We start from the raw sequence: 13,153 nt of genomic DNA, 5'->3' as shown, positions 1-13,153 counted from the left end.
GGAGACTCCTAGCCAGCTGAAGATGGTGGAAAGCATTACTCACAAATGCTTCTATGCGAAAGGAGACTGTACTTTGGCTGCAAACTCTTCAAAATATTTTCCTCTAGTCACTAGCATAACCTCTGTCTTGCCTGGGTTCAATTTCAATCAACTGTTCTTCATCCATGATCGGATCTCCTGCAGGCCCTGGTGGTAATGGAATGGTTGTATGTGGTGATGGTTAGGCAGAGTTGGGTGCCATCTACATTTTGCTGGCACTTGAGTCCATGTCGTCTCACCAGTTCACCTAGTGGCTGTCTATAGATGTTGAATGGGACCAGAGAGAGAATTGATCCTGGGAGGACTCCACAAATGAAGGGTCTAGTAGTAGAGGCCATATAAGTACCATAGAGAGAGTTTGTGGGGCATATTTCCATCAGTACTCATTGGGTGCATTCCTTCAGGAAAGACCCAGGTCATTGTCCCTGTAGAGCTGGTGAGTTTCTTCTGTGGCTCTCATACACATCAACAGGGGAAAGAGAAGCATTTGAAAATGTAGGACAAGGTATGTGAAGGAAACCTGCAACTGGTTAGAAAATAGGAAACAAAGGGTGGGAATAAATGGTCAGTTTTCATAATAGAGAGGTAAACATTAGGGTCCCCCCAGGTCTTGTGCTGTTCAACATATTCATTAATGGTCTGGTGTGAACAGTGAAGTGGCAAAGTTTTCAGATGATACAAAATTATTCAAGATAGTTAACACTTCACAGTCAGCTTTGGACTTGCAGAGGGATCTCACAAAACTGGGTGATTAGGCAACAAAATGGCAGATTAAATTCAGCATTGATAAGTGTAAAGTAATGCATCCTAGAAAAAATAATCCCATCTATACATATGTAATGATCGGTACTAAATGAACTGTTACCACTCACGAAAGAGTGGATAGTTGTCTGAAAACTTCAGCTCAATCCAAAGCAGTGATCAAAAAGGCTAACAGAATGTTAGGCACTATTAGGAAAGGGATAGAAAATAAGATGGAAAACATCATAATGCAACTATATAAATCCATGGTGTGTCTTCATCTTGAATACTGTGTCTACTTTTCTGGTCACCCCATCTCAAAAAGGACATAGGGAAAATGGAAAAGGTTCAGAGACGGGCAACAAAGATGGTCAAGGGTATGGGATGACTTCTGTATGAGGACAGACTAAAAGGGTTAGGACTGTTCCACTTAGAAAAGAGATGACTAAGGGGGGATATGATAGAGGTCTGTAAAATCATGAACAGTATGGAAAAAGGGAAGAGAAGTGTTATTTACCATTTCCCACAATACAAAAACCAGGAATCACCTGATTAAATTTATAGGCAGCAGGTTTAATACAAACAAGAGGAAGTACTTTTTCACACAATGCACAATTAACCTGTGGAACTCATTGCCATGGGACGTTGTGAGGGCCAAATGTATAATTGGGTTCGAAAAAGAACCAGATAAGTTCTTGGAGGATAGGGCCAAGGTTTTCAGGGTCCTGGCTCTGTGGCAGCCACCGAGTCAGGTGAGCTGGAAGGAAATAGGCCTGGCTTCTGTCACAATATTCGACCAAGTGGACATGCTCCTGCAACACATTTTGATGAATCAGATGGAAAAATGTTCAGTCAGAAAAGATCTGGCCTGTTTTAAAAACTACATAAATGTTGGAGAATGGCGTGTATCTAGGGGCGGTGGGGGGCGGGGGCGGAATTCTATTAATTTTTATGTTGATCTTCTGGAATTCTCCTTCTGTCTGCGAAGGATAATTATTGTGGATCTGTTCACAGTATAGGTAACCAGCAGAGACAGCAAAATACTACTCTTTATTTCCTCAATGTGTGCTGAACAGGGATTTAACTTGCTGCAGTGATTTCAAAAAGGTCACCTAATCTTATCCTTCAGTTATAGCCATAAAAATTATATTGTAATCAAAGCAAATTTTATTAAGCACTGTTATATGAGACAGGCATGTGGGCTGGAGGGAAAGATATGGGCTTTTCTGCTTAAGGATGATATCAGTGGGCCTGGTAATGTCTAGTGGCTGGAATAACTCTTCATTTGTATGAGTACTCACATGTACTCACATGAGTACTCACTATTAGACACGTTAAGTAGGGATTAAATTTCTCTACAACACCAAAAACTTACCACACAACCTCTCCCAGCCACTGTTTTCTTTTCTCCTGTTTTATTTTTCTCTGAAGTCTTATCTGACCAGCCCACTGCCAAAAGCTATTAGTCTGGACCAAGGCTCAGTCTCACACTTAATGACAGAGAGACAACTGCAGAAGAGACTTGCCTGACCCACTGTTATGGGACTGACTCAACATGCTTCTGTGATAGCCATCAAAGTTAATTTGGAAGGATGTGCTGTTGCAGCTTCCTTTACCATTAGGAGAGGGACAAATAATAAGACAGAAAATATCATAATGCAACTATATAAATCCACGGTTCGCCCACAGTTTGAATATTGTGTGGAGTTCTGGTTGCCCCATCTCAAAAAAAGGGTATATTAGAATTGGAAAAAGTATAGAGAAGGGCAACAAAAATTATTAAGAGTATGGAACAGCTTCCATATAAGGAAAGATTCAAAAGACTGAGACAGTTCAATTTAGAAAAGAGACCACTAAGGGGGAATATGATAGAAGTCTATAAAATCATAAACAGCGATGAGAAAATGAATAGGGAAGTGTTATTTACCCCTTCACGAAACACAAGAACCAAGGGTCACCCAATGAAATTAATAGGCAGTAGATTCAAAACAAACCTAAGTACTTCTTCACACAGTCAGCCTGTGGAACTCATTGGCAGGAGATGTTGTGAAGGCCAAAAGTATAACTGGGTTAAAAGAAGAATTAGATACATTCATGGAGGATTAGGTCCATCAATAGTCATTAGTCAAGATGGTCAGGCTCTGGGTGTCTTTAAACCTCTCACTGCCAGAAGCAGAAACTGGATGACTGGGGATGGATCACTCAATAAATTGCCCTGTTCTGTTCTTTACCTCTGAAGCATCTGGCAGCGGCCACTGTCAGAAGACAGGATACTGGGTTAGATGGACCATTGGTCTGATCCAGTATGGCCATTCTTATGTACTCTGCAGTGATCAATATCATGGGGCAGCCATCCCACAACAGAAGAATTTTTAAACAGCCGAGTGCCTGTGCTGAATCCCAGCTATGAATAACTCGGGGCACATTATGCCGATGTGTTGAATTTTGCAAATTGTTCTCAGTTTACTTATTCTCTGACTTGTGCTGCTGGCAATGGGGTTGAGTTAGTGGCTGGAACATAGGACTTGGAGCCAGGAATCCTGGGCTCTGTTCCCCACTGTCACCTTGGATCCAGTCTGATATCTTTTCATTGACTTCAATGGGCACTGGATCCAGCCTTTAACCCTTTTGTGCCACAATTTATCCATTTGTAATGTGGGTATTGTTTGTCATATCCGTCACAGGTATAATAAGACGTATCTATCTGATTGCAAAGTGTAATTACTAACTACTTATAAAATAACCTGAGAATGTTGGATGAACGTTCACTATCGTAAGGGATTTCACCCCTTTTAATGCCCTCACATGCATACTAATTAGACGATTGGTTCAAATCCAGCCATCCAGTTCCTTTTGGTTAGTTAGTCTGGGCTCCAGCTATCTGAGCGGCACTCTTTAGAGTGCCAAGTTAATCACTTTACAAGTGGGTATTTAGAAACCAACTGATGGTGCTTCCAGATGGTTTTGACTCTGGATTATTCCTTGATACAAAGATCCATTTGAAAACTGATAAAAGTACAAAGGAAGAGCAGACAACCCGTTCAGTATCCTGCCCAATATCCAGTCTGTTGGCCATCCAGAAAAGGAGTTGTGTGGTGTTTTGTTTTTGTTTATGTTTGAGCAGGAACTCAATGTTACCAGTGAAGGGCAGCCTGCTGGACAGAGAATGGCATGTGGAGCATGGCATGCAGAGGCTACAAGGCTGTAATATTATATATCTGAAAGATCGAGGCTTTCAATATTTGATGGAATCTGATTTATTCTCTAAGCCTGAGCAAATTTGTTCTCAGAAATATTATTCATATTACTGTAGTGAGTAGAGTCATAGGTTCATAGAGTTTAAAGCCTAAAGAAACCATTAGATCACCTCGTCTCAAATTTTACCCAGTTTCCCCTGTATTGAATCTAATAACTTGACTTTGACTAATGCATATCTTCAGTTTCCATCTGAAAACAGCAAAGGATGGAGAATCCACAACTTCCTTTGGTAGTTTGTTCCAATGGTTAATCACCCTCGCTGTTAAAAGTTAGTGCCTAATTTCTCATCTGAATTTGTCTGGCTTCAGCCACTGTTTCTTGTTCTGCCTTTCTTCGCTAGATTTAAGAGCCCTTTGGTACCTGATATTTCCTCCCCATGAAGGTACTTAGACACTGTGATCAAGTCACCTCTCAATCTTCGTTTTGATAAGCTAAATAGATTGTGCTCTCCACCTTTCTGTGCCCTCTGTTCTGCTCCTTCTCCAATTTTTCAAAATCCTTTTACAAATGTGGACACTAGAATTGTAAGTTGTATTTCAGTATCAGTCTCACCAGTGCCATATACAGCGGTAAAATCACCTCCTCACTCCTATCTCCCTGTTTATTCATCCAAGGACTGCATTAACCCTCTTTGACACTGAGAACTCATGTTAAGTTGCTTGTCCACTATGACCTCTAAATCCTTTTCAGAGTTACTGATATCCAGGACACAGCTCCATTCTGTAGGTGGCCATTGCAGTCCTTGTTCCTAGATGTATAACCTTGCATTTGGTTGCATTAAAATACATTTTATTTGAATCGACCCAATTTACCAAGCGATCCAGATTGCTCTGTGTGACTGCTCTCTCCTCACCATTTACCACTCCACCAATCTTTGGGTCATCCACACATTTTATTTCGTAGTGTAGCAGTGGCCCCACTGAGCAAGGCACTGGGCAAACACATAGCAAGAGCTAATTCTTGCCCCGAACAGTTCACAATCTAAATACACAAGAAAGACCAAGGAGAAAGAGCGAGATGAAAGGCCTTACCCAAGATCACACAACAGATTAGTACTAGAGCCAGAAATAGAACCTCAGTCCCCTGACTCCATTCTAGTGCCCTGTCCCCTGAGCCATAGTTCTACTCCTTCAGTTATTTACATTTCCTATTTCACATTAAGGTGAATTTCAAACATGCTGCAAGTTAAAACTTTCTCCCCAAACCTGTGCATTTTATGCCAAGACGTCCATCCTTTGCTTACCTTTTCTGCACACAGTGAGTCGTACCAATGTGTGTCTGTTAAAAGGTCACACAACACATAATAATAATGTGACTCATCTGCACTAGTTGGACCAAATGTCATTTACAGTGAATTGTGTGTATGGTTTGACAGTAGCGTTTCCTTTAGAATTTAGGGCCAAAAGCAGTTTAAAATCAAGAACTCTGCATAAACAAACCATAAGTGAACCCACCTAGTGAATGGGCTGACTATTATTTCCAGTACAAAATTTCAGTAATATTTTCATATACAGCAGATTTCCAAAAGAGTGTGCAGGGGGAGGGACTTCAGAGCTCTGCAGAGAAACTAAATTTCAAAAGCAATATGTACTGGAAAACAATTTCCCAGCATTCTGCTGCTTTCATCCATTCCTCATACACTGAGAGCAGTACTTTGGCTCTTCCCTGACAAAACAGTCTAGACTTAAGCCATCTACAGCTTTATAGTACACACATTTTGGCATTCACATGCGAACTAGACTTTGGATTCATTTGTCTGCTTTAGGTGATAAAATCTGACAGGAAGACTTAGGGGGCAAAACCAAGAACTCTTCTGCCTCAGCTGTAAATCGGTTATTTTTTGTTACTCTGAAGTAGAATTTCAGAAAAACACTTTAAAAGCCATTTAGTGTGGTGAATGGGGCTCAACTTGATGACCCCGGAGACACAAGTCCTCTGTTTTCACAAGAGGTACAGGAAGCTTCTCCACTTTCCCCTGCTGTTGGACCCCAAACCCAGCCTGAAGAAACCACTTCTAGAGGTCACATGGATTTGTTGCTCATCCCCACTTCTGAGACTTCCAATAATTGGTGTAATAAACAGGGGCAGCTGTGATGACGAAAAACACTGTTTGGTGACGAGGACACCTTTCCATTAACAGCTAGACTGAGCTTACCAAACCCATCCAACTAAGCACCCATATGGTAGTGACTTTCAATCCCTTCCAACCTGGGCCAGTTTTACCCATCTGTTACCAATCCGTTGAATCATCTACTTCCATCTTGTCTAAAACACCTTTGATTCAGAAGTACCCTCCCCCTGCACACTCTTCAAACATACTGTTGTTTTTAAATACCGCTGCATTAACATCTGAGGTCCATGTCCTCTCCTCCCATGCAAAAGTGAGTGGAAGAGAACAAATTAATGCAAATCTTAAGTGGTTCAAAAGGACCCATGGAGCCTCAGAGTTCAGATCACTGAGGACTGGCTTGGGTAGGACACAAGGTGACACTGCTTATCAAGAGATGTGAGCCTTCTACCCTGTAGATCCTGTCCCAGCTCTGCAGAGAGCCGGCACCTTCACACTCCATTGCTGCCCCCACTCCTCACCCTGTGCTGGCATCAGCCATAGTAGCAGCTGTGCTGCTGCTGGCTCTATGCCCTGCTCGTGGGCTGCTGAGGGAGTCACAGAGCACATAGCAGGAGTTAACGTTGCCTCAGCTTTGCAAGAGCTGAAGGAGTCTGAAGAAGATTTTTGGCGATGTCACACACTGTTTTTGACTCATGCTGAACTGAACCAAAGTTCACTTTAAAAATAACTTGCAGGTGCTTCACATGGATCTGTGTCTGCTGCACTTCATGAAACTGCCAAATTATTTAACTTTGCAAAGCAGCCAGGGTGCCCCTTAGCAACTCCTTTAATTTACACTGGGACACTTCTGCTTCCATTGGCACCCTGTCATAAATCACAGCAATTCTTGTGTCATCATATTCCATCTGCCTAGATGTTCAGATATTTAAATGATTGGTAAACAAGTAGCTAAGTAACAGATGGGAAAATACACCTTGGATAAGGACCCAGCAATGCTCCAGTAATATCCTACATTTATAGAACATTGCTCATGCCAAAGGGTCCCAAAGTCCTGTATTAATAATTATTATTTATTTACATCACTGTAATGTCTAATGGCTCCAACCAAGATCAGGGCTCCATTCTGCGAGGCATACCACACACACAGTAAGAGACAGTCCTTCCCCCAGAAATCTTACAGCCCAAATAGACAAGACAGAAAGGGTGGGAGAAAGCAGGCGTGCTAAGTGGCTGCAAATTCTATTTCCATCCTAGGGGAAACACCAGGTAGGGGAAGTGTGCCCCAAATCAAACTGGTGTGTGTGTGTGTGTGTGGGTGTGTGTGGGTGTGTGTGTGTAAGGAATTAACCTCAATCCTATCGACGAGAAGGAAAAGATTCCCTTTCCTGCTCCTGCACTACGTGGCGGGGTAGTGACACACTATCTAATGTTCCGTGTCATAGTTGGAGAACTCAGCAGGTTCCTCAGCAACCATATGCTTGTTGGTAAGCAAACTCAAGGGGTTCCCAGGCTATGATCTTCAGCTTGCTAGGATGCTGTCTGCCACGGCTGCTTAGTTGACGATGCTTAGACAGATTAGCCCATTTCAACATTTGTGCTGCAAGTATATCCTCCTCACCCTTACCCTAGACCTCCCCAGGCTTTACCTCTGATGTCTTCTGCAGAGTTATTAATGACTCTCCATGACCATGTATGTTTTCCCCGGGCCTTTGCCAATTGTGGGAGATGACACTGCTCTCCTCCAAGAGAAGAGATGGTTAGTGGCTTTGAGCCCCTACAAAGGACTTGGATGGGGGCCTAACTGCCCTGGGACACCTAAAGTCCCTGATGAGGGGACCACTGAGTCCCAGAAGGGGAGGAGAGATCATTAATAACCCCGCAGAAGACATCTGCAGTAAAGTGTGGGGAGGCCTGGGCTAAGAGGGAGGAGGGTATATTTGTAGCACAAATGTTGGAATAGACAAATCTAGTGATACTCAGACCTCAGTGGTTCAGGAGCCAAATTAGCCATCAATATTATCCAAAAGAGCCACAGTAATGTGAATTACCGGTAATGGTTTCATTTATGATAGTACTATTCATATTTAAACAGTATAATAGGGGAAATATTTAGTTTATATATAATTCTCACAGCAAATAAGCTAATAACTTAGTGCAAGTTGATAATTTAATTGGTTAGTAACATAGTAAAAACATCCTGATTGATTGGTTAATAACTTAGATTGGTTCATAATTAAATCCCACAGTGTTTTAATATCATATGCTGCAAAGAACCGCAGGAGACACATTAAAGAGCAACTTGTAGCTCATGAGCTGCAGTCTGAGTATCACTGTCTAATCTGTTTAAGCATAATGTATATCTCTTCTAGGACTGCATTAGGATAATGTAAATGTGTCTGTCGCTCTTTACCTTGGATGGGCTTGGTAAGTAGCCCTCAGTCTAATATCTTCTATCACATGCATATTTCTTCAGGTTCCAAGTAGAAGTAAACAGGTGTTTTAAAAAAAAACACATCATGGCAAACAGTGAATGTCAGGTGAGTCACCCAGCCCACTAAGGAACTCTGAACACTAGCAACCCATCCCTCTTGGGGTTGGGTCACCTCTGATCACCTCCTCCTGGCCACGGGTGGCATTGTGGTGGCAGCTGCATGCCCTGCTGCTGCTGGCCACTGACACCTTTCTGTGCTCTGAGAATGCTGCTGAGTGAGTGTGGCAACGATTTGTTGCATCTCACACTCTGGAGCACCCCCAATCCAGCAGCATCTGGCAGGAGTGGGGTTGGTTCTCAAAACAGCTCGACGCTGTCAGGCGGGGTTTGGGTTGGCTGTCTTTAGCTTGGGTTTGGTCCAGGTCAGGCTTTAAAATTAGGCCTGAGCAAACCTCCAGGTGAGATTTCAGAGAGCACCTTGTGACCAAGTTGCTTATAGAAAGCCAGTGCCAGCATCTGAGAGTCAGATCCAGAGGTTTCAGTTCAGTCAAACATCCATTTGATTAGTAGGACTGTGGGAGTATGGCCATTTGACTGGAGTGTAAGTGGGATCAGACCACAGAAAGCACTAGCAGCTAGAGATCTGAATCAGGAAGTGTTATGCACAGAGAACAGCATCACCCTGCGATGAATGATTCGTGAAACATTTCAAATGAATAACGGCATTGCAGATTCTTAGATTTTAAGACTAGAAGGGACTGTTAGATCATTTAGCCTGACCTCCTGCAGAACACAGGCCACAGAATTTCATCCAGTTCTCTCCTGCATTGAGTGCAATAACTGTGCAGCCCAATACATACAGACAAGCTACAAATTTAAACTTAAACATGACTGATGTCTGTGCTGGTGAATGTACTTGAGAATAAAGGCATCATACCTTGTGGAATTTTTGCAGAGAAGGTTCAGAGCAATTTTTACATTGATTGATTGATAGATGACAAAGACCAGTTGCTGCTGGTGAAATGAATGGATGAGGTCAGTGCTGATGGATGTTTAATGCTTGGTTCTTACGGTCAAAACACGTAAAGAATAAATATGAGAGACACATCCTTTAGGTTAGGGAATTAACGATGAGAAGAAAAATCAATCACGGATTTGATGCGTTTGATGGGTTTCTAGTAAACAAATGTGTGTGACCCTTGAGATTCATAGATTCCAAGATCAGAAGGGATCATTGTGATCATTCAGTCTAAGCTCCTGTGTAACACAGGCCATAGAACTTACTCCAATTATTCCTAGACCATATCCTGTAGAAAAACATCCAATCTTGATTTAAAAACGGTCAGCGATGGATAATCCACCATGGGCCTTGGTAAATTGTTCCAATGGTTAATTATTCTCACTGTTAACAATTTATGCCTTATTTCCAGTCTGAATTTGTCTCAATTCCCAGCCATTGGATCATGTTACACGTTTCTCTGCTAGATTGAAGAACCCATTATTAACTATTGCAGGCACTTACAGACTGTAATCAAGTCATCCTCTACCCTTCTCTTTGTTAAGCTAAATAGATTGAGCTCCTTGGGTCTATCATCTTGAGGCATGTTGTCTAATCCTGTAATCATTCTTATGGCTCTTCTTTGAGCCCTCTCCAATTTATGAACTGAATTGTGGGCGCCAGAACTGGACATAGTATTCCGGAAGCGGTTGCACCAGTGCCAAAACCAGAGGTAAAATAACCATAGGTGTGCGCAGCACATTTCATTAGGATGTGCACCCAGGGAATTTTATTTATTTTTTTAAGGCGAACATCATAAAGGTTGGGGTGCAGGAGGGAGTGTGGGGGGTGCGGTGTGCAGGAAGGGGCTCAGGGTAAGGGACTGGGGCAGAGGAGGGGTGCGGGGTGTATGAGAGGGCTCAGGGAAGGGGGTTGGGGTGAAGGAGGGGTGTGGGTTGTGGCAGGGGGCTCAGGGCTGGGGGTGGGAGTGCAGGTGGGGTGTGGGGTGCGGCAGGGGGCTCAGGGCAGGGAGTTGGGGGGCGGAGTGCAGGAGGGGGCTCAGGGCAGGGGGTTGGGGTGCAGGAGGGGTGCAGTGTGCAGGAGGGGCTCAGGGCAGGGGGTTGGGGTACAGGGTGTGTGTGGGGTACAGCAGAGGACTCAGGGCAGGGAGTTGGGGGGTAGGGTGCAGGAGGGGGCTCAGGGCAGGGGGTTGGGGTGCAGGAGGGGTGTGGCTTCCCATCCAACACTTTGTAAGTTCTCTCCTGTTTATAAAGCGATTATTGTTTCTCTCCCTTCATTCTATTTATAGAGAAGGGTGAAGAACGGATCAAGAGGACACTTATTTTATTTGCTTCAGTCACTTTGTGTCTCACGTTATAAATCACGCTAGCCAACCCCAGCGCACAATGATGCATGCGCCAGCCGTGCCAGGCACAGACACAGACACAGCAACTGAGGTACAGCACTAGCAACTCCCAGGAGAATGTTTTGTCTCGTGTCTCTAATGCCCAGGGATGCTGTGCCTCGATCACTTCCTCTTTGGGGCTGTGCCCCCTGTACTTATGTGTACTGCTGATAGCGAGTTGTGCCTGCTATGGAAAATAACTGGCACGAGGCGCATTCATGCAGAGAGGGGACAAAAGGAACGACATATGTTCTTTATGGAGGCTTGTGGCTGCTTATAAAAACACAATCCCCTTTCTGTAGTATTTCGGAGAGCCCTAGCCTAACAATAATCGGGACCTAATAGTTCTTTTCATTACCAAATTGTAAAGGTTTTGGCATTAGGTAGCCTGTTAGTGATATGCAGGGAGGCATCATTTGGAAAAAAGACAGACCATATTGTGCTAGATGAATCTTGTCCAGCTCAGAAAAATCTTCCTCTGCAGACAGCAGCAATCTGCAGACTGAAGACATAAAAATATTAGCTACTGATTAACTTAAAATCCAGCCGGAGCTTTAGAGCAGTACATAGTTCAAATGTTACTTCTGGGGAATGGTGATCCACATTTCTGAAGTAATATTTATGATTTTATTATTCCTTTATTTTACATTTGAGGAGAATTTGGTTAGGTTTTTTTTCTGGGTGATTTGGCAGTATTTGCTCACATAAGCCCCTTGACTCACCAGGAAAGCAGCAGCCAAGTGAATTTTCAAATGTTGTTGACAGCTCCTCCTATTTGCTCCCTCTGTTTTCCCCACCTTCAAACCTTCCTCAAGCCAAACATCTTTTATGCCGCAAAAAGCTGGTGCTCAATCCACATCAGGCTGGCAGTCGCAGTCCGCATGGAAGTGATCTCAGTGTTATTGACCTGCATTCTGGTTGATACATTTTTCCTCGCTCCCAACTGATTCAGGCAGGACTTGCTCTGCCTACTGCAAAAGGTTGCATGTATAGATGCAACGTAAAAAGTGATGAGCCGAAGAAAACCCAAACTGCTCCCGGGCTTAAACTCCTCTAAGTATCACATCATGGTGCTGTGTGCTGCAGCCTATCTAGCAAAAGCTGGACCATATTTATGGGGCTATAATGTAGCCAGTTTATGCAACTTCAGGTGACCAGCAAAGCTAGCTCGACAGGGCTGGTCTGTCTTATGTATGTTGTGCTATGGGCCTAAAACTAGCAATGCAGCCATTTCTGCTCAGGCTGGAGCCCGGGTCTCAGAGCCTGGGGGTAGGGAGGGGCTGCAGCCTGAATGGAAACATCCACACTGCTATTTTTAGCTCTATAGCATGAACCCCAGTCAGTTGACCTTGTCTCTGAGACTTGCTGCCGTGGGATTTTTCTTGCAGTGTAGACGAATCCATCGAGTCATAAAGTTTAAGGCCAGTGGGAACCCAGAGATCATCTACTCTCACCTCCTGAACGTCACAGGCCAACAGCACCTGCACACTAAACTCAACAAATACTGTAACCGTTTCGTTATTGCTGCAGTTTTCTGACTCAGCATTCCTGCTACAGAATAAATAATTTACAATAGTAAAAATGCATAAAGGCCAGGTCAGCCTGGAGTGGAGATAAATTTGGGACACCAGTGAAAGGCATCTGTCATAGTGGACAGCTGAGTGAATCATTATATAATCAATTGTCTTTCTAGATACTTGTATTAATCTCTTGGCATGCAGCCAGGGAGAGGTGACAAATTCAGTCCTTAGGTTAATTATAGACTGGAATCGAGTTTATTTATAACCATTATCCCAATCAGGAAAATGTTTTTCGGAAGGATTTTGGAGAGCTCACATATTGAACTATTCTGTTGTGTATTGACAAAGGCTTTAGATTGAGAATGAGCAGCGAAGTGAAAATAGCTCAGGTTGAAGATATGAACTGGCTGAGAGCTAATGGAAGAACAAATGGGCTAACCACAGAAAGAAGGGAAGAAATGTAGGGAAGGAAATTATTGCCGGTTAAAGAATCAACATGGCAGATAGTTAATGCACATCTAGGTCTGGGTGGGGCACTCTCAGGATTTAGAAGGATTTTGGTTAATAAAAATATTGATTTTTGGGCACTTGCTTTGCCATCACAAATCATCTGCTGTGGCAGCACATGGCTAGCTGCACACCTATATTGGGTGTGTGTATAGTGGGGCAGTGCAGGCACACAATTTGGGCA

General features: G+C 43.3%; 1 long non-coding RNA gene across 1 annotated transcript; it reads left to right on the top strand.

Moving 5' to 3' along the window:
• Positions 1–10,221: 10,221 nt before the first annotated feature.
• Positions 10,222–12,449, top strand: LOC120397190. Its single transcript, XR_005593706.1, has 3 exons — positions 10,222–10,270; positions 10,847–10,994; positions 12,331–12,449. It is a non-coding gene; the product is annotated as an uncharacterized LOC120397190 (long non-coding RNA).
• The last annotated feature ends 704 nt before the right edge of the window (positions 12,450–13,153 follow it).

The sequence above is a fragment of the Mauremys reevesii genome, linkage group 2 (genome assembly GCF_016161935.1).
Source record: "Mauremys reevesii isolate NIE-2019 linkage group 2, ASM1616193v1, whole genome shotgun sequence".
In the NCBI taxonomy this organism is placed as follows: Eukaryota; Metazoa; Chordata; order Testudines; family Geoemydidae; genus Mauremys; species Mauremys reevesii.
Note: the sequence above shows the minus strand (reverse complement) of the source record. Positions and strands in the feature narration are given on the sequence as shown.